The sequence below is a fragment of the Callospermophilus lateralis genome, chromosome 4, assembly GCF_048772815.1.
Source record: "Callospermophilus lateralis isolate mCalLat2 chromosome 4, mCalLat2.hap1, whole genome shotgun sequence".
In the NCBI taxonomy this organism is placed as follows: domain Eukaryota; kingdom Metazoa; phylum Chordata; class Mammalia; order Rodentia; family Sciuridae; genus Callospermophilus; species Callospermophilus lateralis.
The window spans coordinates 138358949-138385113 of record NC_135308.1 but is presented as its reverse complement, the minus strand read 5'-3'; the positions used below and the strand labels follow the sequence as shown (position 1 = coordinate 138385113).

At 34.9% G+C, this 26165-nt stretch overlaps 1 non-coding gene and 1 pseudogene across 1 annotated transcript; one reads left to right on the top strand and one right to left on the bottom strand.

Annotated features, from left to right (window-relative positions):
* LOC143398543 (RNA transcription, translation and transport factor protein-like) overlaps window positions 1-9959 on the bottom strand; it is a 54156-nt pseudogene extending 44197 nt beyond the window's left edge.
* A 12850-nt stretch (window positions 9960-22809) lies between these two features.
* LOC143398751 (small nucleolar RNA U13) lies at window positions 22810-22910 on the top strand. Its single transcript, XR_013091344.1, has one exon. It is a non-coding gene; the product is annotated as a small nucleolar RNA U13 (small nucleolar RNA).
* The last annotated feature ends 3255 nt before the right edge of the window (window positions 22911-26165 follow it).

Here is a 26165-nt window from a genome sequence, read left to right as displayed (position 1 = left end):
ACTATATCATAACTGACTTTTTAAAGGAGTTATAAATCAGAAATATGATATAAATTAATATAATGAAACTAACATCACTTTGATCATTATCAATAAATGTAAATTGCTTTGATTCATCGATATTAAGGAAAATATTTACAGACTGAATCACAAAGTAAAACCCAACTCTATGCCAAATACAAGGAAAATTCAAAGATAAAGTGATTCTAAGGCCTGAAAATGAATGGATGATTATATATATTTGTACATACACACACACACACACACACATAAAATGGAAGTCACAATATTTATATCGGACAATGTGGAATGCATGGAAAAAAGCATTAAATGAAACAAAGAATAGAATTTAATAATGCTAAAGCATATAATTCCCAATGAAGATATAATACTTAATATGGCTAGATAACAAAGAAAATAACGTTAAGATACAGTGAGCAAAAATTACAGGAGACAAAGGAAACTAAAACACACACACACACACACACACACACACACAAATTTTGGAAGACCTCAGTTCACCTCTCAAGTGCATGACTCATTTAAATAGACAAAAGCCAAAGATTTAGAAATATCACAAATTGCATAATTGATATAATATAAATTATTAAAATATTATAAATTCTGCTGCCTGAAAAATAGAGAGTATGTCATTTTTTTCAAAATGATAGGAAACAGAAAACAATAAAATCTAATTACAAAATCATATAAATGACATTCTTTGGTCACACTAACTGCAGAATTAATAACTATATAAATATTCTAAATAATATATTAGCAAACGGAATTCAAAAGCTCATTTTAAAAAAATAAAACAACATTATCAAATGAGGTAATGAGGGTTCAGTTCTAGAAACTCTATTAATGCAGCTCATTGAATTGACAGATCAAAAGCATCTCTCCACAGACACTAAAAATTGGACAAAATTTACCAGCCTTTCTTGACATAACAAACACAAAATACAAAAAAAAAATAATAATATAAAACTAGAACAAGGCATCTTAGCATGATAAAATGTGTCTATTTTAATTCAAAGCCATCATACCATTCTTGGCCTTCCTGGGAACCTCTTCACTGTGCCGCCTAGTACCCAGTAAGACCACCACAATTGACACTGTGTTAGAGTTATTAGTCTAAACAATTACCCAAGAGAAAGAAATTATAAGTATAAAAAATGGAAGAGATGAATTAAAATACCACTAATTGTGGGTGACATAGTAATGGAAGATTGGAAGATTGAAGATATTTTATTAACAGCTACTACAAACAGTAGGATAGCTCAATTAGGTTATCAAGTACAAAATCATCATACAAAAAAACAGTAGTTTACATATACTCAAACACTGGAAGATTTAATGGAAGAAAGATTTCATATATAACAGTAACAAAAATATATTAAGAAAATGTGAGACATATTAAAATAAAACTTTAATGAAAAAATGAAACTTAAAACACCACGGAAGGCAAAAAAAATAGCTTTCTACAAATAAAAGGACCATATTATTGTGAAAATTAATTTGTAAATTTAACAAAATCTCACTGAAAACTCAACAGTTTTAAGCTACGTCACCTGATGCTAAATCTAGTAAAAAGAATAAACATAGAAGTGGGACCAGCACTAAAACACATTAAGGCATTTTTAAAAGCCTAAATAATTTAAAAGCCTAAATAATACTGGTCTATTAGCAAAACAGAATGCCCAGAAGTAAGTACACTCAGATACATACAGAAATTGAATGCATTAAAAGGATACCATCTCAAATCACTGGGAAAAAGAAGTAGTCAATAAATGTTATAGGGATAAGTAAAGTAATATCTTTGCCTTACCTCATATGCCATGATAAATTCCATATGTACCAAAGTTTTTGTTTCAACAACACAATCATTGAATAATCAGAAGAAAACTTGAAAATTTTTTCTTTACAAATTTGGAGTTAATAAGAACTAGCTAACCTTTCATGACTCAAAATCCTCAAGTCAGAAATTATTTCATTGGTACTTTTTGTTACATAAAAATCAATTTTTTATGGAAAGAATCATCATAAACAAACTTTCAAAAAAGACAATTAAGGGAAATATTTACAGCTCTTATCACAAAGACAAATTGACAAAATCATAACCTTTGAAACATAGAAAAAGGAAATAAAATTTGCTATTAAGAAACAACTATATAGTTTACTCATTAAAAAGAGAAACATAAATTAAAACTGCAGATTAAAGACCATTTTCTCTCAGGTGGCAAAAATCCAAAGTTAGCTAACATACTCTATTGATAAGATTCTGGAGGGAAAGGCATTTTCTCTTGCATTCTGATGGGAGTATAAATTAAGAAATGTACTAGTGTCTATGAAAACTAGAAATGTTCACCTTTTAGTCTAGCAAATATTTTCACTATTAGGAAACCATATATCAGGAATATGTGAAATGTTGTATGTATAGGATTATTCACTGTAATGAAAAATTTGGAAATATCCTAATGTCTATCAATATGTAACTAGGTAAATAAATAGTAGTATATCCATATAATGTCATTATAGGTAATTGTTTAAAACTGAATGCAGAGCCTCCCCAAGTACTGAAATCTAGTAGTTTTCAAGATATATTAAATAAAAACAGTGTAACTACATGAAAACAGAGCAGTGTAGAATAGAGTTTTTTAAGAAAAAATTAAAGAGTAAATAATAGATCACTTTTTTATTAAAAAGGAGAAAAATAATATATCCTCACTTGCTTTCGAATATGAAAAAGTATTCTAGAAGAATACTCAGGAATTAATAGCTGTTACCCATCAGGCTGAAGTAGGGATGGAGCAAATGAAAGAAACATGTAAAAATGACACTTCATCATATAATTTCTTATGTTTTTGACCCACAAGCATGCCTTACCTGCAGGGCACAGTGGCTCACGCCTGTAATCCCAGAAGCTTGGGAGGCTAAGGCAGGAGAATCTCAAATTCAAAGCCATCCTCAGTGAAAGTGAGGCTCTGTCTCTAAATAAAATACAAAAATAAGGCTGGGGATGTAGCTTAGTGGTCAAGTGCCCCTGAGTTCAATCTTCGGTACCACAAAAAAAATGCCATACTTATTCAAAATTAAATTTTAAAAATTTAAATAAAAAAAGAACAACTTGGTATGAAGCTAATACTGATTTATTGCTTTTTTCATTTACCATAATTATAGCTATCATTTAAGCAAAATTATCTAGTAAAATTTGAAGGCATTTATTGAGTCTTCAGCTCACTATGCATTATTTCCTTTTATTTGATAAAAATTTAACATTTACATAATCCTCAACATTTCCAGCAGGAAATTGTGTAACAGAGTCAAACAACAAAACCAATGACTTTGAAACTATAAATGGTTTCACTCAAAATACTTCAACAAGAGTATAGTTTCCTGGTCATTTTTTTTTTAATTGGAAGAATTGTTATGATCAAAGTTTTTGTTTTTATTTTTTAGAGCAGTTTGAGATTCACAGTACAATTAGGAAGAAGGTATAGAGATTTCCGTTTATCCCCTGCCCCTACATATGGATAGGCTTCTCTATGATCAACGTCTCCCTACATTTGTTAAAATTGATGAACCTATGTTGATACATCATTATCACCCAAAGTTCATAGTTATATGAGGGTTTCCATTAGGGTTCACTCTTGATATTTTACCTTACATGGGTTTGGACAGATACAGAATGGCATATATCGACCATTATAGTATTATATAGATTATTTTCACTGTCCTAAATATCCTCTGTGCTTTCCCTGTTCATCTCTCTCCCCCTACTATCCCCTGACAACTACTGATCTTCTCACCATCTCTATCATTTTGGCTTTTACAGATTGTGATATACTTGGGATCAGACAGTATTTCAGATTGGCTTCTTTCAGTTAATGACATACGTTTTTTTTCCTCCTTGTCTTTTCTTGGCTTGATATTCTCATATTTTTTTATAGCACTGAATAATATCCCATTTTCTTGATATACCACAGTTTATCAATTCCCCTAGTAGAAAACATTTGGTTACTTCCCAGTTTGAGCAGTTAGGAAAAAAATCTGTTATAAACCTTTGTGTGCAAGTTTTTGTGTGGATATAAATTTTTAACTTCTTTGGAAAAATTCCAAAGAACACAACTGGGTAAATGCCAAGGATCTAGATCACACTTTATGGTACCCTGGCATACATAGGATAGGTTTAATTTTAAAAGACACTGCCACACTGCTTTCCCAAGGGGCGTATCATTTCACATTTACCATTGTACAGTTACCAATGAATAAGATGCTCTCTTGCTCCACTCTCTTGACAGTATTTAGTGTTGCCAAAATTCTGAATTTTGGCCATTCTAGTAGGTATATAGTGACATTTCTTTAGTTTTCACAATCAACATGTTTTTATTAATAAATAAAAGTTCACTTAGTTCACAAATATTGGCCATAAATATCAAGGGCTGTAAAATCCACAGTTGTACAAAGAGTCTAGGGTTTAGATATGCTATCTAATTTTTAATTAATTTCTAAGTCTAGAATATTAAATGTAAGAAATTTCACTTATCGCTCATTTATCCCAAATACTTTCAGAGTATTTGACTGCAATGGGTTAAGAGGTGGTTAGTTACTACCTGTCCCCCTACCTACATGCATAGTTATCTTGATTCCAGATGAACCAGTACCACTACATTCCCCTTCTGTCCTGAATCTGCTGCTCAATGGAGCCATTTCAGCTCCCATGTCATACAGCTCAGTCAAGATCAGAGCCAGCTCTATCCCCTTCTGATAAAAATAAGAAAATAACCCAAAGAAGAAGGCATTCTTACTTTTTTATTATTATATCTCTACATTAGATTCAGAGTCAATATTCAGAGGTATATATATGAATATATATATATATTCATATATATAACTTAGCAAGGTCTTAAGCAACTTAGTGAGACCCTGTCTCAATACTTAAAAAAATTAAAAGGACTGGGGATGTTGCTTACTGGTGAAGCACCCTTGAGTTCAATCCCTAGCACCAAAAAAAGAAAAGAAAGTAGAGTTGTAAAGATTTAACTATAAGAATTCAAGTTTTTATAACAATTGTAATACAAATATTTTGTTTAGCCAAATGATGCTTCTCAGTATTTTGAAAACCACCTGCAAAACTTAGCCCTGGAAATAGTGAACAGAGACTGTTGTCGGTGGCCAAAGTATCACCTTGCAAAGGGCGTAGAAATAACGTACTTCTGATTCAGTTTACATTATATAGTCTGAACTTGAGCAACACCATTGCTGACACAACATATTCATAAGGAGAGGGGACTTTCCTGTTCATTTTTTGAAACTTTGTAACCTTGGTTTCTAGGTCTCCTTGTTTTGGGAAAAAAGAAAAATAATCACTTCCTGATGATTTTTCTACTAAGAAAAAAAAATCTTATTTAAAAAAAAACTATTAGGAAATGAGCATGCTTTACATAAAGATATGCAAGTGATAATTTTTGTTGTTTAATTGCATTTAATATCTTGTCCTGCATTACTGTTTTTATTTTGTAAGTATATACAAGAAAATGAAAAGTAAAACCCTACTGTTTACTGGGTGTTTTTAAGGGTGTTCAGTATAACAAAGGCTGAACAAACCACATAATTGTGACAATTACTATGGCAACTAACAACATTTTCAAATCGAAAGACCCACTCGGGAGGCTGCCCACGCAGCTCTTAGAACTGGCATGTACTTCCGCCTCAATGTACAGCCTGCGTATCTGGAAGGCCAGGCCATCTCGTAATCACAGTAAGCAAAACTACCTACATTAACTCTGCTACTTTATTTTCAGTTGACTCTTTTGTGTGTCAGTCGGCATCTCCTGCCGCACTCCATTCAAAAATGGAGACCAAAGAGTTGCCATGCTGGTCTGCAGAAACTGCATACAGAGCCTGAAGCAAACGTGGTACTAAATTAGCAAAACCGTCCATATGTTTTCTCCTCTGTGCACTCCAAGTCAGGAAAATAAATTCTCCCAAAATAACTCTTCTATCACATAATGTATCTTCTATCTTCTCGTGAATCAGATCATCATTTTAGTCTGTCTGATTTAATTTTCTAAAACCAACTCCCTCATATCCGAGAGAGCCTTTCCTTAAATAAATGCCACACAGGAAAGCTGATAAGTAATAGAATTGTAAATGTTGTAAATGGTTCTGTTTAAATTGGGTTGGAACGTCCTGTTTTGTTTTGAGAGACAGCAGAACTTTAGGAATCTTTCAGATGATTGTCCTGCTCTGATAAGGAAAGATGGGGAGAGTGAAAAGAAAAATCCATAATCTGGCAACATATCCTTCCATGGAAGAGAAAGAAGTCCATTGGACAGAATTCCACTTCGCTCAGCAAATATCACTGTGTCACTTTCTCTTCCTACTTCTGGCTCAGCAGAAACAGGAACTTTTAGGGCAAAAAAGCCAGAGGAAGTGAACTGCATCTTCTTAGCAGGACTGACACACACACACACACCAAAAAAAACAAACTGAAGTTTTCCCTTCAGCAAAAACATCCTAACAATTAACAACCTAACATTCACAGGGTGCTTATGATATAGCAATCATTGCCAAAAATACTTTACAGGGATAGATCCATATTAGTCCTTATTTTCAGTGCTCCACTCTTGTTCCCATTGTACAGATGAGAAAATGAGTGCACAGAAGACTAAGCAATTTATCAGGTGTAGGGAGAGTAGAGCCAATATTTCAATCCAAATAGGTTGTTTTCAGGTTCTAAAACCTGAAAAGATTTTTGAGTCCCCAGAAATGTACAATGCTTTTCCTTGGAGTCTGTTGACTTTCAAAGTCTGGGAAAAAAAAAAAAAAAAAGAAGCAGAACAAAAGCATACTCTACAACGTTGTGTTTGATGGGACCATTTAATAAAATGTCACCAGTGTATGGTTCAGGCTAGGAAGTTAAAAGAACTAAGGCTCCCAACAACCAGCCAATGACAGCTTACATAAATGACCACACCATTGTAAAGTGAGAAAACCTAACATTGGTAAGAAAGAAGTACTTAGTAAATGGAGGCAAAACATAAGAAACTAGATTATTTGTGATTTATGTCTAGGAAACATGGTTTATTTAAACAGCTACCTTAACCAATAATTTCTACTTTTTGCCCACAGAAATCTTTCTGTATTTGTTTTTATATTCCTGCCATAATCAAGTACCACAAACTTAGCAGCATAAAACAAAAATTTAGTATTTCATAGCTCAATAACTTAACAAGCTTTCATTGAGGTGTCTGCAGACACCATTTCTTTCTGGAGATTGCAAAGGAGAATCCATTTCTTGCTCTTTTGAGTTATTTGCACAATTTATCTTTCTAAGGGTAAAACTAAAGTCTCCATTTTCATGCTTCCTGTAAACTGAGACCCAGCACCAAGAGGAAACCCCATTCCTTGACTCTTGGCCCCCTTTCTCCACCTGCAAAGCCAGCGATGGTAGGTTGATTCCTACAGATCTCTCCTTCTTCTTCTATTTCATCTCTCTAACTCAACCAGGAAGGGTCTTTTCCGCTTAAGTATTCATGTGGTTAAATTGGGCCTACCCAGTCAATTCAAAACGATTTTCTGATCTCAAAGTCCACACCTTTAATTATATCTGCAAAGCTCTTTGCCAACTAAGGCAACATTTACAGTCTGACACAATTTCACATATTTACACTTCCAATTCTGGAGATTAAGGTATGCACATCCTTAGGGAACCATTATTCTGATTTCCCACTCATAAGAATCCAATTGCAAGCCAGACTCAGTAGAGCACACCTGTAATCCCTCCTGGTTGAAATTCCGAGGCAGGAGGATTTCGAGTTCAAAACCAGCCTCAGCGGGGCTGGGGATGTGGCTCAAGCAGTAGCGCGCTCGACTGGCATGCCTGTGGCCAGGGTTCAATCCTCAGCACCACATACAAACAAAGATGATGTGTCTGCCAAAAAACCAGCCTCAGCAATTTAACAATGCCCTAAGCAACTCAGTGAGACCCTGTCTCTAAATAATATATAAATATATATATATATATAAAGAAAGGAGGCTAGGGATATGGCTCAGTGGTTAAGCACCCCTTGGTTCGATCCCCATACCAAAAAAAAAAAAAAAAAAAAAAAAACAAACCTTAAAAAAAATAAGAATGCAATTGCAAAGTTTTATTTATTCCATTTTTCCTCTTTAACACTTTTATTGAAGTATAATTAATGTGTTAAAACTGCACATCTTTAAAATGTACAATTTTATGAGTTTCTACAGACACATAGTATGCCCCCATAAATCCATCACTACAATTAAGGTAATAAATATATCTATCATCCATAAAAATTTCTTCATGCCCTTTGATAGTTTACTCCTTCTTCCATCACCCCATCCCCAGAAAAATGTTAATCCATTTTCTGTCAATATAGATGAGTGAACGTTTCCTTTAATTTCATATAAAGGGACGTATAAAGAATGGACTCTCTTTATTTGTTTGGCTTGGTTTCTTTCACTCAGCATAATTATTTTAAGATTTTTTTTTGTATTCTGACATGAATCAATAATGTCCCAACCATTCCACTTTGAGATGCTATGGTTTTATTATTTCCATGTGGAATAGGGTATTTGGAAGAGGGGGGAAAAAAGACCAGACTAAAAATAGCTATAGCTTTTCTAATCCCTAATCCAACCCAAAGTTTTAGAGACAAATATATAAACCCCAGGACTTGAAATCCATGACACTAATATTTTCTATATAATGAATCTTTTCCAAAACCATAAAACTTAAAACCATAGTTGCTCTTCTGTCAATCAATAATTTGTGCTGGGTTTTGCTGGGCAGTTCTTCTGTTAGAATTGGCTAAGCTCCTCAGAGGCTTTGGTCAGTGGGTAGATTGACCAGGGGCTGATTGAATATCTGGTTCAAAGTCTGGTGGTTGGTACTGGTGATCAGTTTTTGTGGCTGCCGGCAGGGTGAGAGGATGACTGGCTGGAAGACTCCTGCCAATTAGTCCAGGTTTGTGTTGAAATCACAGGGTTCCCAAGAAGAACAAAAGTGTGCAAACCCTAATACACAACCACCTTTCAAGATTCTGTTTGTTAATGCCCATAAGTCACGTGAGAAAGTCCAGACTAAAGGGTTAAGAAAAAGACTTTCTGTCTTGATGGGAGTAACTGCAAACAAACATTGCACAGGGGCATGCAGAAGGGTGGGATTTCTAGTAACAATTTCTGCATCCCACATCTATCCCTCCTTCTTCATTACCTTCATTTCCTCACTTCCCATTCATGCCTCAAGGCACATCTCAAATTCAATGTCCTTATCCATCACTCAGAAGAATTTACTCTATTATTTCCTATGTTACCAATGACCTTATTTCTTGCTAAATCCTAGGAAAGTTTTTCACTTTTATTCATCATCTCATTTGGAGTCTTGGCGTCATTTGACATAATCTTCTCGGTTGACTTCAATGACACTACTCTTTTCCTGATTTTTTCTTAGATATTTCTTCACAGTTTCCTTTAGGGAAAAAGTGTGTAGCATTGTGCCTGGCTCAATATACGTACTTAAAATTTTGTTTGTTAAACGGATGGTTGAGTGAATAAATTTTAAAAATAAATAAAATAAGATTGTGTTTCCCTACTCACTGATTAAATGTTGCCGTTTTCCAGGCTTCAGTTTCTACTTATATGTTGATGACTTCTAATTTTATGTCTCCACTCCAAATCTCTTTCCTGTACTTCAGCCATGCCTACGCAACCTCTGACTGTGTTTTCTTCCCAATGACACTTCAGAGTCAACCTGCCAGAATCTGATCTCACTAATCTCACTCCCAGACCTTGTTCCTTTCACATTCTTCCTCTTTCTGCCAGTCACCCAAGCCAAAAAATCCAAGTGTCATCTTGGCTCCACCCCATCGGTCACAATGTCCTGTTGTTTCATCCTTTTCAAATTGGCCCCCTTCCCTCCATCCACACGTCATTTCTATTATTTTTAAGTTCTCATTCATTTTCATCTTAATGCTTATAACTTGGTGTTTGCAAAGGCTTTCTCAAGGCAGGAATAATCTGAGATGCTTGCTAAAACAACGATTATTGATGTGGTGCAAGTCTTCTTGTGTCAGAGGCTACTGGAAGGGGTCTTTCAACAGCACCCCAGATGAGCCTTTTTATCAGGTACTTTGGGAAAACACTGTCCTAATTTGCCTCCCAGCCTTCAGAGTGCTGCCAGATTGACCTGTTTAAAATGCAAAGCTAATCTTATCACTGGCTCTCTTAAAATATTTTCAGGTCCTTCATGGTGTCTAGGATAAGAACCACATTCTTCACCAAAGCCTTCAAATCTCTGCAGACTTGTCTTTCAGTATTTCTCAGCCACAGGACCTATACCTACTCTATTCTTTTCTAAATGTATGCCCTTTCAGGCCACTGCACCAGCTGTTTACCTGTCACCTGTCACTCTTACCCCCCTCCCCTTTATTTACTCACCACACATTGGCATTATACTTATGTGAGACAGGTACAGATCTAACTAGGAAATATTAACATGTTTATTCATCCCTACAACCCTAGGAAGGGTGAGTAGTAGTTACTATTACCATCCCCACTCGTGGAGAAAATCTAGGGACAGAGAGGGTGGGTAATGTGCTCAGGGTCATCCATAGTCACTGGCAAACCCAGGACCTGAGTGAGCCCAGACAAACTGGCTGTAGAATCTGTGCATTTAGCAACCATGTTCTACTGCCTCTCCTGCATTTGGTTAAACCCATTATTTTTCAAAGCTCAGTTCATGAATTAATCCTTCCTGGAAGCCTTCTTAAATTTCCCAGTAGGAGTTAGCATCTGGGTTTATTTTTGTCACAGCACTTTCAGCATTATACAAAGTCCATTTTCTTGTCTCACAAACTAAACTTAAACTGTAAATTCCCTAAAAGGGAGAGACACATTTTTTTTTTCTTTTTGTGGTACTGGGATTAAACCCAGGGGCACTCTATCACTAAGCCACATCTCCAGTCCTTTAATCTTATTTTATTTTATCTTATTTTATTTTATTTTATTTTATTTTATGATAGGGTCTCACTCAATAGACAAGGCCGGCCTCAAATTTGTGATTCTCTTGCCTCAGCATCCCAAATTGCTGGGACTACAATTATGTGCTGCCTCACCCAGCAGGAGACATTTTTTTTTAAATATTCCATACTTAGCACAATGCCCAACGTGAATAAGTAACTAACTACATATTGAGTCAAAAAATTAATAGTAAGTGCATGAGAAAATAAATGCATATGTGAATTTATAAGGAAGCAGCAGGGGCACTAATAATCTGAGCATTCTGCCCCTAAGTGGTCAAATACCTGCGCTGAATTTTATGGGGCTGTTCAGTTTTTGGCGTATGACATGTCCTATCTTGTATCAAAAATAAACTTTGGCATCTTCTTAGAAATTCTGCAAATTTTCATGGGAATTCAAATTAAATGCATGATTGGACATTTATTTGTTTAATCTATTCAGTAGATTCCTTTTATTTGTCTGTGTCAAGCATGAAAGTTAAAACTATTTCTAAGCCTTTCATGTTAGCTCAGCTTTCCCCTTAATTTCTTCACTCCAAAATGTTGAACAAAACAGGTCCCTTTTTGTGGTTGGAAAGTTTGGCTTTACATAGAATCTTTCAACACACAACTGTCAGCACCTGATTATGGGTCATTTTTTAGCCTATGACTTTCACTTCCTTCCTTAAATAGGTCTTTCAGATGAATCATCTTCAGCCGCTCTGTGATTATGCAGGGACCAGATATGCAGTTTATAAATGAACGGGACACCCTGAGGTCCTTCCTACTTTGCATCACTCTGTGCTCTGATTTGGGGGTTTCATTTTTCATTCAATGAAAATTTGAGAAACTACTGTGTGCTGGGGTTTGGTTGAGCTGTCAGTTCATTAGCATTTCCAACAAAAGTAGGGAAAGCTCACATCTACTAGCATTCGGCTTATTAGCATTTCTGGTTTGGAGATGAATTTGGTGGAAAAGAAGGTGGATGAGACTTTTATACATATTTGTTAATTTTTATTCAATACTCCATGTCATCATTAAGCTACATTTATTTCTGTGTATGTAATCATATGTGTAATCATTTATACAGCATAGAATTAGAGCAACTTAGCTAGTCAAAACTTTCTCTCTCAGCTCATAATCCAGAAACACTTGATCAGATTCATTCCTATAATACATGTGTTGATGGTCATAACTATCAACTCAGTGGAGCAATTTGAGAAATATTATGTCTTGGTAAATAATTTCTTTTGTGGTGGTTATTGATTGTGTCACAACATTTATACCAGGTCATGAATATTAATATGAAAAAAAACACTTTTTTCCATATGAGACCGTGAAAACCCAAAGTACCAAAACTTACAATACTTGACAATAATAGAATGGATTAAGGAAAGAGGAAATTTACAATAGGAATTCTTGTCTTTTAATCTTCCATTTGAATGACTTCCTAAATACATATGATCATGACCTGCACTTTTAGAGTTGAAGGTTATTTCCTGAGTGAATCACAGCTACAGTGAAGTGTAAAAAAACAGACATGCAAATATGTATAAGTTTTTGCTTTTGCACACCAAAGAATTACATGGCAAAAAGATTAAAGGAAAAATGTGCAGGACCTCAGATTTTGTAGATTTTTAAAAAAGATTCTTATATCTATAAAAACACAAAAACTACTTATTTAGGAGTCTTTCCAACTTACTAGATGGTTCTAGCTTCATACAGAATCTTCCCCTCCTCTGTCTTCTGAGAAGAAAACAAAACAAAACAAAAAGATGTCAAAAGAAAGAAATGCTTTTAACATTAGGAGTAGAAGAAATCAGTCAGAGAACCCACAGAAAAAACCAGCACTTGCACAAAGGAAGAGGAGAGAAGCTTAACAAAGCATAGCAAGCCAACTATGGTGCAGAGAAGGACAGGTTGGGGAGAGGAAAGGAAGAACAGGCCAAGCTGGGGGCTGAAGAAATGGCTCAGGAAGAGGCGAGGAGTGAGGACAGCTGTGGGGTGTGAAGGCAGCTCATGGGAAAGAGAAAAGGGGAATTTTTGAGAAAATTTTCTGCGAGCTATGAATCCCCTTTGTGATATTTGAGAAATACAAGTAAATTACTTGAGATATTCTAGAATTTCTATTTGCATACAACACTGGCCTGGATCAGAACTACAGGGCTCATTGCTTTTAAACAGTACACGTCATTTTGAAAGGGCAGTGAAATGTTAGGAAAACCACTTTCACCACCATCTAACTGGATTTTTTTTGCCTCTGGGGGACTTGACAGGACTCCTTGATATCCTTAGTGACTCATTCTATACTCAGAGCACGTGGTCCCATCTCCTTTCCCCATTTTCATTTGGTTTATTTGCTTCCTTGTTGTTACACAAATAACTTTCCAGACTAAGATCCTTGACGCTAGGAACTGTGATCTTTTTCATGTTTGTATTCCATGTAATAACCAACAGAACACCAGGGACATAATTAGAGGTATATGGAAAGCATAACCAGGAACTTTGAGTTTGTTGGTGGTGTTTCAATTATAATCATTTTGTTATTTATCTTATCAAAATTCTGTTCCAGCAATACACTTGGAATCTAAGAACTATCATGTATACTTGTCACTGGGTGATTTAAATAGCACAACTTTCCTTGTTGGCCTTACAAAATGTCTTTATTTGAACAATATACATGGAACTCAATGACTATTACTATAATCTTAACACTTCAGAAAATATCACTAACTTAAGAGAGTCCTCTACTAGGAAGTATTGATATCGGTATCATTAATAATACCTTCATCTTCCAACATTCTTACTAAAAATTAACTGAAAAATAGGCCGATTTATTTTTTTAAATTTTATAAAGATGCACATGAGATTATCGCTATAGCTCCCACATTAGTTGTTTTGTTTAGAAATCTTTGTTGTCTCATTAGCACTTATCCATCTACATATAATGCTAACATAATGAAATGCACCAAGCCATCTCTGCATCCAAAGCAGTAGTATTCTGTGAATAATACAAAATCGTGAGATTTGATGGGTAGGTAAGCACACTTGTTGAGAATCTGGATGGAAGCCACTGTGTACTGGTAACAGTAGTGAGTTAATAAGAAATAAAAACATTCATGTACACAAAGCAAGGAACCTACATACAACATAGACAAAATGTCACTGTGATTTGAATTAGTAAATATTCTAAAATGCACAAGCACCCCCAGTTCAATCATGCATTTTCAAACAAATTTTCAGTAGTGTGATTGCTCTCAGAATGTATGCATATTGCCAGATTAATTTGTTTACAACCAATTAAAGTAAAGGGGTAGGTGGGGAAGAAAAAGGAGGTAGTACTTACTGGCTCTGTGCCCTATGGAAAGTCCTATGGCCTCACTGAGCCCTCATTTCTTCATCTCAGAAAAGGGTTTAATGTCTTCTTCTCAGGTGGGTTATAGAGAGAATATGAGCATGCTCACATGAAGTATTCCATAGCCACTCCTTCCCTTTCCACACTGTATTTAAATTTGATGTCTGACTACCAGCTTATGGTGAAGGCTGCCCCTTGCTAGAAGTTCTGTTTCTTGATCACCAAGATTAAAAATAATAATAATAACATTTCTGCTTACCAAATACCAAGCAGCACTATATGCAGTATTATTTATTACAAAAAAACAAAATTGTACACACAAGTAACAAGAAAGTTTTAAATACATTACTGATGAGAGGTGTCCAGATATAAATGCCTAGTATATAAAAGATATAAAAGGCAATGAATGTAAAGAGAAGAAGTTTCTGGAGAAATTATAACTAGAAGTAACTTAAAAATATATCATAAGTGAGGTCTGTTTAAGCAAAAAAATTATAATTTTTATTATGATGTAATATACATTTCTAAAAGAAAAATTGGAAAGCATAGAACCACACAAAGGAAAATATTTAAAACCAGCAATAAACTTATACCAGATATAAATTCATAACATTTGCTGCTTTCCTTCCAATACTTTTCATATGTTTTCTTTTTTCTTTTTATTTTTTCACTACTTGGACTTATACTATCTATATGGCTTTGCATCTTGCTTTTTTTTTTTATTTCATAGTAAGCATTTTCCATGCTATTAGACGGTTTTTGAAATCTTGACTTAATGGCTGTCAGTTATCCATAAGATATGCCCTGAATTTAACCACTTGCCTGGTATTAGTCCTTAAAATCGATCCAAGTTTTTCATTTTAAGCAGAATTTTAGGTAGTGAGTATGATGTATTTTATTTAGAAATAAGATTTTAGCCACCATAACATGAACCTGACCTATTAGACACTGAGGAGAAAGAGATAAAGGAGAACAACTCAGAACAGAAAGCCAACATGGAATTATATTGTCGTTAATATGCTATCACGAAATATATCTATGTAATTGCATTTCTAAGCCAAAAACATCTTAAGGAAGTCAGAGAACATTTATTTAAACCAAGGAATAGATAGGAAGTAAACCGTTAAAAGGATGTGTTCTTTCCAAAGCACGGGTGAACTGAGACCAGAATTGGCTTTTGCTGTCACACTTGATCTCTGGAAAGTATCCTCTGTGATAACAAGATGCCATATTTAGTAAACATCAAATGGCAGAATGACCTCTGGGTAAAAAAAACAGATGAAGAGCCCATCCCATGTGCAGGTTGAGTGCCTGCGAACTCTGGTATTATCCTGAGAGTGAGGAGATAAACGGAGGTGAGGAGGACTGAAGGAAAGATTTCTTCCATTCAGAACCATATAATTCTATCTAATTGAGCTTTTCTTTCTCTCCAGTGTTTCCTTCATCACAAGTTCTGCCCCCAGTGAGCTGACATACACTGCCAGTTCATGCATCTGGCTAAGTTATAAAAGTATAAGGACTCTTAGAAGAATGAATTCAATATACGATGCTCATCTCTCTTATCCCCTTTTGTAGAACACTGGACAGTCCCTGCTGATGTCTCACAGACTCTCTCTTGTTCCACTGAACCTTGACCAACAGTGGATTATGAAATGAAGAAGTATAAACTTGGCAGAAAATGAACTAGAGAAGATGAAACCGAATTATAGGAACACATTGAACAGAAACCCCAAAGCAGAAGTAAACAAAAGCAGATAGAAGGATATGAAGGGGGAAAAAGATCAAAGAGCCAGGTGCAGTCGCACATGCCTGTAATCCCAGAGGCTCAAGAGGCTGAGTCAGGAGGATTGTGAGTTCAAAGCCAGCTTCAGCAACTTAGCAAGACCCTAAGCAACTCAGAAAGACCCTATCTCTAAATAAAATATATAAAAAGGGCTGGGGAGGTATCTCAGTGGTTAAGCACCCCTGAGTTCATCCCTGCTACAAAAAATAAATGAATAAGTCAAAGAAACCACAAATATCAGGACAGGATATGATGCAAGGGCACAAAGGCAAAAAGATGCCAACACCCAGGAAAACCAGGGTTCACTGCAGAATTTCCAAGAAAAAGAGCGTCTTAAAACAGCAGCTAGACCTGCCTCTGATGGAAGACATTGTTTGTGCCTCCTAATAAACCAAGATCCACAGACTGACATCTTGGTTGAAGAACCAAGAAGTTAAGATGATCACATTGGGTTTGATTAACTAGTTACCCCGTCCAACACCCTAAAACACAGGAATTTGTCTGGCCTTCAAATTTGGGTTCTCCTCTCCTAGACACTTGCAGTCTCATAGGTCAGACTCCATTTTGAAGAATAGCCTTGGGTTAAGCTACATATGTTCATAGGATCCTCTGTTTGGGGGTTGAAAGTACTGTCTGAGTATCCACCTCTTCCTATAAGAAGGCTGTGGGAAGAGAATGACACTGAAACAAGATAGATAGACAGACAGACAGACAGATAGATATCTTTGCTGTCTTCCTGGGGTTGGAATCAGCAGGATGAGTTTGAATTGCTCAAGATCCTCCTTCCTATTTCCCTTGAAGTCAAGGAAGGAAAGGAAACAATATAGAGAAGCCAGAGCCCCCAGGGACATCCAAATTCAGAGAGCCCTTATCAAGAAATGCCACCGCCTCCCAAGGGACTGGGCAACACAGAACTCTGCATTATGGCACAGGCCCACAAGAAATGCAGATGCTTTGCCTTGAATTCATCTCTCCATGACCCTTTCCAGGAACCTGGAACCTTCACATTCTTTCTCTGATCTTTTATTCACATCAAAACGCACTGTTGACTCCTTTCTATTCTCTAGGCATAGCTAAAACTTTCCTCCTCATATTGTATCATTTTATTTTTTAAAAAAGTATCCATTTGTACACTCATAGCACATGCTTATATGTGAAAGGGGATTACATACATATACATTTAAAACTCTAAAAGAGAAGTCTCTACATTGTTGCATAATGAGCAATGTTGTTTATATTTATTGAGTCCTTACTAAATTCCAGATATTCTACTAAGAACTTAACAAATATTATATATTTGATTTTTCCTAATATATCCAGCCTATCATTTATTCCTTCCAAGGCAACTTATTCCCATTTTACAGATGAGAAATCTCAGGATCTCATAAATAGTACACGATGGAGTCAGGATTCAAACCTAAAACTTGTAGGACTCTAATATCCATGCCCTGTCCAGGTTCCTATATGGTTTCTTGCACTGGATAATTCTGGCATTGCTCTCTTTGGTAGTCATTTGGCAGGAAGGTAGATGATTGTCAACATCCTACAGTGATGTAGCTGCTGCACAACCTGAGAGTTTAGTCACAGAGTAACTTGGCATCTCTGAAATTGTTGGGTGTTCAACTGGCCAGACTCTAAGTTTTCATACTGGTCTCTTGATGGGAGTGAATAGGAAGAACTGTAAAATCATAACTTTGACCCCCACCCCAGGAGAAAAATGGCATTTTGAATAATCTTCAATATCACTCAAAGCTCTTGTTATAGCAGGTATTATTTCCATATAGTTTCTGTTCCACTTTACTGTCTCTCTTAAGATGGGACTTCTTGCTGCTCATGTACAAAATTTCAGCTAAGCCCTTGGGCTGAACCTTGGGACCCCCTCAAGATCTCCTCATAATCTTTCCTTAAATTTTAATTTACTTAATTTTAATTGATAAATGAAAATTTCATGTTTATGGGTACAATTTTTGAAATGTATATACATTGTGAAGTGATTAAATCAAGCTAATAAACATCTATTACCTCACATTCTAATCCAAATTTTTTTGTTTGTTTGTTTGGTTTTGTGTGTGTGTGTGTGTGTGTGTGTGTGTGTGTGTGTGTTTGTGTGTGTGTGTGTGTGAGAGAGAACATTTAAAATCTAAATGACACAGAGGGCTCTGGGTACCTGTTTCAAACACATCTGAGTATTACAACTCTGGTACCTTTGGCATAGGTTAAGACAGGAAGCCAGAGAACGCTATTTCATTTTAAAGAAGTGACTCTCAACTGGGGACAAATGTCTGGTGACATTTTTAGTTGTCACAACTTGGGGAGCAGGGCTGATGCTGGCATCTAGTGGATACAGTCAGGGGAAACTGGTAAACATCAAGAAATGTACAGCAGAGCCCCCCACAACAGAGAAATAGCCATCCCAAAATGTCAGTATTGCCAAGGTAGAGAAACTGGTTCAGAAAGAATGGAGTTTTCATAAGGTCAAATTACTAGCATTGCTTCATACTTTCAGGTGTTAGTGTATCATCCAATGCACAGGATACAGATTTCATTTTTAAGATTCAGAGTGGTACCATTTGCATATCTTGTCATTTTTAGCTAAATGCATAGTGCTACAACCTGTGCCTTCTCTCCATTCAAAATGTTTGTCTCAACTTTTTTGAATTATATATTTTAAACTTTCTCATGTTTGTATGCAATATTAATTAGTTTTCAAACTGATAAGACATTTGAGTTGGAGAAGAGTTTAGAGATCATCTGGCCTAATCCTTTCATTTTACATGTAGAGAACTGACCCTGAGGGGTCTTTTTAGTAAAAAGATGAGGATTTGGATCCTAAGTCTTCTCATCCATCTTTCCAGTATCGTATAATTCAATCATCACTTATGTGAGGAGGAATACAATTCTTTGGGAGATTATTCCTTTCTATAGATAGATTTTTAGCCTCTTTGGCCCTACTGAATTCTCTATGACTATATTCACCAACCATAAACTAGAAAATATTTGGAACCATAGTATATGATGAAACATTTCTATCCCAACGAGATAAGATCCAACACTAAAATGCCTTTTGGAATTCTGAAACCATCTGGAATTTTTTCTTTTAAGATCACTTAGATAATTCATTTCATAATATTATCAAGATTGCTTCAAACAATTGTGTTTTCAACTTTATCTTTGTCCAGTATTAATTGCTTTTGAGCTGAGAAAGCTTAGTAAAATTTTTTCTAGAATAATCTGACTAAGTAGTTTTGCTGTATGCAATAACTTTGGTTTTTACTTTATTGCCAAAAGAATTACTGGACCAGAGAGCCTAAATAGCCTATTTACAGTTGTGTGGTATATTACTGGTAAAGAAAGAACTAGAGTATTCAGGTTTTTGTTTGGGTTTGGTTTGTTTTTTGGTTTTTGTTTTGTTTTACTTTGAAAAAACTTTTCATTAAATCATGCATTAGATGGGATTCCCAGTTTGTTATTCAGACTTCATTGTGGACATTAGCTTCTGAGCTCTGAGACAAATATGAAAAAAATGAGTAATAACAATTGATTTCACTATTTCTCAATACTTCCTATTGAGCTCAGTTCATTGAAATATTTATGATATAAGAGTTACATATCAATTTGCCTCTTTATTCCCACCACTCAAATTTGAATCGGTGTCATTTTACAAAGAAGGCTCTGTGGAAATGCATGGAGAGATAAGCTTGAATCAAACACTCCAACTCAAGGAAAAATTGAAAATAAGGCCCTGCTCATGAAGGAAAATATCACTAGTTCCCATTTTGATTAAAAATGAGGAAGAGAGACAAGGGAGAACAGCCTAGAACTTTTTGCAATGACTCAGTTGGGATTTATAACAGAAGGAGGAAGTTTTCCAGAAGTTGTGTTTGAAGTATAAAGAAATGTGTTGCTGGCATATGAATACCAGACAGGCTGACAGCACTATTAGAGGTAGAAATGATGTGCAGAATAAATAGCCACTAAATGTAGTGACAACTTTGAGTGACAGATGAAGAATAAAAATGAACAATTTTCCTGATAATATGTCAGGAAACAAATGCCTCTTTCTTTCAGAAGAAAAAGATATATATGGTTGCAAATTCAAGTGGCCTCCCATCTGGTGAACTTCTTACACCCTTGCAGAACTATAATTTTGGCCCAGAATGGAGCAATCCTTTTGTAGAAATTGTTACCTCTTCATTTTATTGAAGGTTTACAACAGTTTATTCAGACTGTTTCTGTCCAATTTTAACAATGTGTTTTATACTAACATTGTCCTGTCTACTGCATAATAAAAAATCCAAGAATAGATTAGGCATTGCTGTTTTCTGTAGGACAAAGGTCATTATAAGTTCAAGATGTACTACCCAGAGCATATTTGCATCAGTTTTTATACCAAAAATGTTTTAGAATTTATCTCCTTAAATAATGATAATACTGCTTCTGTATTAATTTAATTTTGTCAAAAATAAATAGATGATATGAGAAAGATCTTTAAATTATTTAGTACATGTCTGTATCAGATGATCAATAAAAATCTTGCCTTTGCCAACACAATGAACTTGACTGCATATTATTTAATCTTTCCAGTAATTTTTGGGGTGGATCAAAAGCAAAAAGGAAAATGACTGGCCTCTTTCTTGGGCTACTTTTATACAGGTTCTCTAGGCAATGGAAATTCCATGGTGACAGCCCTTCATTATGAAGACCCATGGTTCTGGAGATATATTTTCATGAAGGTCCCTTTATACTTAGCAAAAAAATATATATTAATTTACTAATGGAAATTACTTAATTTCTCTCCCCTGTCTTGAAAATTTTATATCAAATATCAGACCCATCATTTGGTTTTAGCTAAAAATAGTGACTGAATAGCACAAAAACCTATGAGCTTCAATCATAGGCGTAAACATATTATGGACTTAATCAGCCCAGTTCTGAGAATTTCCTAGCAGAGCAGAATATAATTCAGATAAATGAGTCTCAAGGGACCCTTTCTATTTTTCAAAAAATCGATTATAGCCATGTTAACATGTGCTATTGTTTAGGGGATTCTCACTTCTGCCCATAAATTCCAAGAAATAAGTTGAAATTTTGCTTTCACATGCTGTTACATTCCATTATTTCTGCATTGAATTTTCATAATTGTTTCCACTGAGTGAAAAGATCTGAAATTCCACTTTGCCCAAATTTCAGATTTGATCTTTACATAATGTTAAAAAAATTATCTTTGACAAACAATAGTCAAGGTGTATTTTTGTCTTACGTTTAGTGTTCAAATTAGAAGTACACAATTCACAAGACAAAACCTTGGCCAAGAGTTTCCCTCCTGGCCATCAGAACTTCCTCTTGCCTTCTCACCTTCTCATCTCCTCCACTATGGTAATTTCTCTTTAAGTCCATCGTCCCACCTGTTCCTATATGCTGGGCATTTGGAAGTCTGAATTATCTATATGACATGACAGTTCATCATCTGCCTGACCCTCAAGGATCAACTCTTAGCACCTGTACCATGATATCTTTAAAACTAATAATAATCACAGATGTAATTTATTGAGCTATTACCAAGTGCTGAGCACCATGAGAAGTGCTCTATATCCATTATTTCATTTATTTCTCATCACAATCCTGTGAGCTATTGCTATTCCTTGTGACATATGAAGAAACTGAAGTTTAAAAAGATTAAGGGGACATATGATAGGAGTGGCCGTGCTTGGATTCAAACCCAAACCAGCTCATTGTTGTAAGAATTAATCACTCTCCCCATTCCCAAAAGTGGAATCTGAGAAGCACATGGACATTACCTAAGAACTGAGTTGAGGGCCTAATAAACTAGGTTTCACTCAGATTCTCTTTGTACTGACTAATGAAGAGAGAGGCCTTTAGGGAATATGAGCCAGCAAAGAAGACCTCTGTGGGGCTAGGCAGATAGCTCAATGGTAGAGAGTGCTTGGAGCTATCTGCCTAGCCCCACAGAGAAGGTCTTTTATTCAGTTTTGTGTTCACTGCAATATTCAGCACAAAGTCTCAATGAGGAAGGTTCCTTTGAAAATTGTATTTATTGAATTGAACCTCCATAATCATAGAAAGGACCCAGAAAACTCCACTGAGATCTGCCCTGAAGTTCACTCTGGCCTTCTTGCCCATATATAATTAAACTCATTCAAAATAAATTTTATAATTATTCCTTTTTCAATCCTTCCTGATTATAGGTTGCATATTGGGAAAATATTTAATTAAAATACTTAACAAATATTCTGTATGCATAAGAATATTTTATTAGCTTTAGAATAAAAAAAAGTGTTGCAAGAGCATTGTTTTCTATATTCTCTTGAAAACACAAAACTTCAGCTTTATTATTATGGATTAAATTGCCTTTGGAAAAGGGGATAAAGAAAAACAAGACAGCATTTATATTTGCTGTAAGAAAATTCATTTTAAGTTTTAAGAAACTAAATGTGACTTATAAGCAAAATTTTAGAAGACAATGTATTTGTGAACTGATAGGTAGTCCTACCTATAGACACGTAGACTATAAAAATTAGTGCTATAATTTCTGGATATTTAGAACTATAGCACCTTAGAACATTATTTAATCATAACTCATTAATCATTTGACTCTGACCAATTTTGATTATTAAGATATCATCCTGATCCTTCAGTTCATAATCGTGATGATTGGATGTTCACGCTATTGTGTGTGATGTGCCTCCCTCTAAACTTGTTACAACATCGGCACATAACCTGTCTGACATGAAAAAAAAAATTTCATCCTATGAAAACACTAATCACAGTTTAAGCATTCTTAAATAAAAATGTAATTATATTTTGAGTGAAATCTTATGCATATTTTAGATTTTCATGTTGGACAGTAAAAGCTATTAAGACTTTTTTTTATAATTTTAATGTACATAGAGGAATGTTTGTAAAACCTCTACATCCAAAGATAAAATGTACATTAATTCATTAATATTTATTTTGCATTATGTTATGTGTATGTATGAATACATAACAACAAAGCCCACTATTACGTGCAGTGATAATACACCAATAAGAAATGATCTTTAAAATATTTCTTTTGCATGATACAAAATCATTTAGAAACACCTGCTTTCAAATTTTGAACAATATTATCTAGTTTAAGTTTTAATGAATAATTATCATTAGCAATAGTAGTCAATGTTTACGGAATGCTTACATTTTGTGCTAGGCACCATTTTAAAAGCATTACACATTTCACAGACAGAATACTGAAATTCAAGAATGCTAGCAATATGCCCCAAATCAAACAGACAAGAAGTAGAAGAGCTATGATTCAAATTCATGTCAGTCTAACTGAATCCAAGTTTCTTTGCTTCAGAGCACTCTGTGCTACCTCCTAACAGTGAACAAGGGGACCATAATTCCAATTTTCATTACATTTTTCTCTAAATAGAGGTTAATAACACTGGTGCCAAAAAATTATCAATTTCCTAGAACCAACAGACATTCTAAGCCTTACCAGCCTAAGAGTTATATAGTCAATAAGTCTATGTCCATGAACACAACAGTTAACATGACCCAAATATAATTCTGCCTGATTTTACTGCTTTTATATAAATAGAAGAGCGAATTACTTCATTATATAAAGACTGTATCATCATAATTTATCTTTGAACTTCCTGAGAGTCAAGGCAACAAAGTAACTATGATAGGAGGCACAGTTTTTGTATGAAGACCTTGAGAAAACCACTTTTTGATACCAAATTCTAAAATAAGTGAATTATGTGACCAAAAATATTGGATATATGAAGAAACACACTAAAAATTGTATCAAATATCAGTTTTACAGAGAAAAGAGAATTGATATTTTTCTCCTACTTTCTGTGTGCTCTGCCTCTCTAAAAGTCAAAAAGGCAGCATAAAAGTATCATTCAGCAGCAGTCATTTTTGCAGCGGTATCACAGGGAATAGCAACAAATGTTCTATTGAAATTAAATTTTAATTTAGCTAAGAATGTACTATATGAATAAGAAATAGAAATATTAGGTCAACTCAATCAGGATGCAGAATATGTATTCACTTAGATGTTTTACCTGATGCCTGTTGTCCACTTAGTCTCAGTGTTTCTGTGAGTTCCACAATACCACATAAAATTATACAGACTGCATATTCTATCTTCCCTTTGAGTTAAAAGCCTTACTGGCTATTTATACATCCAAACAAAGCATCCTTTTGCTGCCCTGCAATATTTTCTCCTCATATAGCTGACAATCCTATATATATAGATTAATAGCTACTCTGTCTGCATATCCATTGGTCCTCACCAGCTCCTCCCTGGCTGTTAACTCCAGTAACAGGCAGCCATAAAGACAGGCAAAGCCACCTGATTTGACCTATTGTGTTGAAATCCCTCACCCCCCACCCCCACTTTCAGCGGGTCAGAAGAGGACACTGAAGCCATACTAAGAAAGCCACCTCTAAGCATTTGCTTTGTGGATGAGGTCACATTAACAGATAGAATAGAAGCGATATTATGAAGACATGTGGTCCTCGTCCTCATTAAGATAGCATGTAAAACACAGAACTAGATATGGTCCCTAATGAGAAAACTTAATTAGACATTTTAAATTCATAGTTATCATCACACATTCAAAAATAATCAGCAGCAGTCTTAGATACAAAGGCAAGGCAGAACATAGAGAATTACTTACCTAGATCACAAAGGTACTGAGAAGCTTAATGCTTGTAAAGCACCTGGACTGAAGGCACAAAGCATCATCTTCTTATCATGTCACTGTAACAGATGTTCATGTCGTCCCATCTTCCATTAATTAGACTTAGATATTCTATGTGTTTAATGAATCTGAATTTGGGTGATGTGATTATAAGATCCCTCCATGAGCACTCTGTCCACAAATAAAATTATCTTTATCCTATAAGAGAAAATATTTCTGTTTGAAAGAATTTATTTTTGTCATCAATGGGCTATAAACTGTGCGTTAGGCTTGTGATGAGCAAAATGTCTTTGAGTGCCAGTGCCTGTCTCAAACGGTTTAAAAAAAAAAAAAAAAAAAGAATGAAGACTCCATTTGTCCCACGTGATCCTGTCTTATCTGTTATCTAGACTGTATTACTAGTTCAGATCCTTTACCGTTGGGTGAGTTGAGTTTAAAGGTAGATAAAATAAAGGTATAGTTACACTATGTAAACTGATCTGGGAAAAAAAAAAATTAACAGGCCATTTACCTACCATGACATTGTACACTGTAACTTGTGTTCATTTTGGTTAGTTCTAGAAATCATGTAATTCACACTTAGCATGAATGTGTAAATTTTTTAATTGCCCAGGTAATTATATTGGGGTTCATTTGTGAGCAACAAAGAATTGAAAGTTCTTCATGAAGCTTGTTATCTAAGTCTCAGATTTTGAACTAAGTAGTAAGGTAAAGTTTTTACTGCTGTTCTTTGTTTTTATTTTTATTTTGTTAATAAGGAGAATAAATTCAAAACACTTTGTAACTTTGCAACTTTTCTATCACATTCTTCTATTAAAAACTGAAAATTTAAGTTAAAAATGCACTGTTTACAAATTAGTTTCTGTATAAGAATTATATAGTGTTCAAACTTTTAAATTTATACCTAACATTGGTTAAAGTGTTTCTGTTTGAACATTGAGTATTCAGTAGCAATTGTCTTCCACATAGCCATAGCCACTCTGATAAGAGTTTAGTAGATGAATTTATCCCTCCCTTCCAACAAAGCAGGTATTGATACAGCCCCACAAATCTCAATAAAGAACTCATGTAAAACCTTAACTTCTATTCTCAAGTATTCATGAAAAGTGGAAGTCAGACCCTTCAGAAAAGCTGATGCATTATCTGAACTGAAAGTAAAAGACAGAGAAACTCATATAGCTCTCTCTTCAGCCATCAAAAATGAGATAAAAGACTAAAAAGATTGATGTCGTCTATAGCACATTTCATTTTCCTCCAAGTGAAAAACACATGGTAGCTCAAAACGAGAAAAA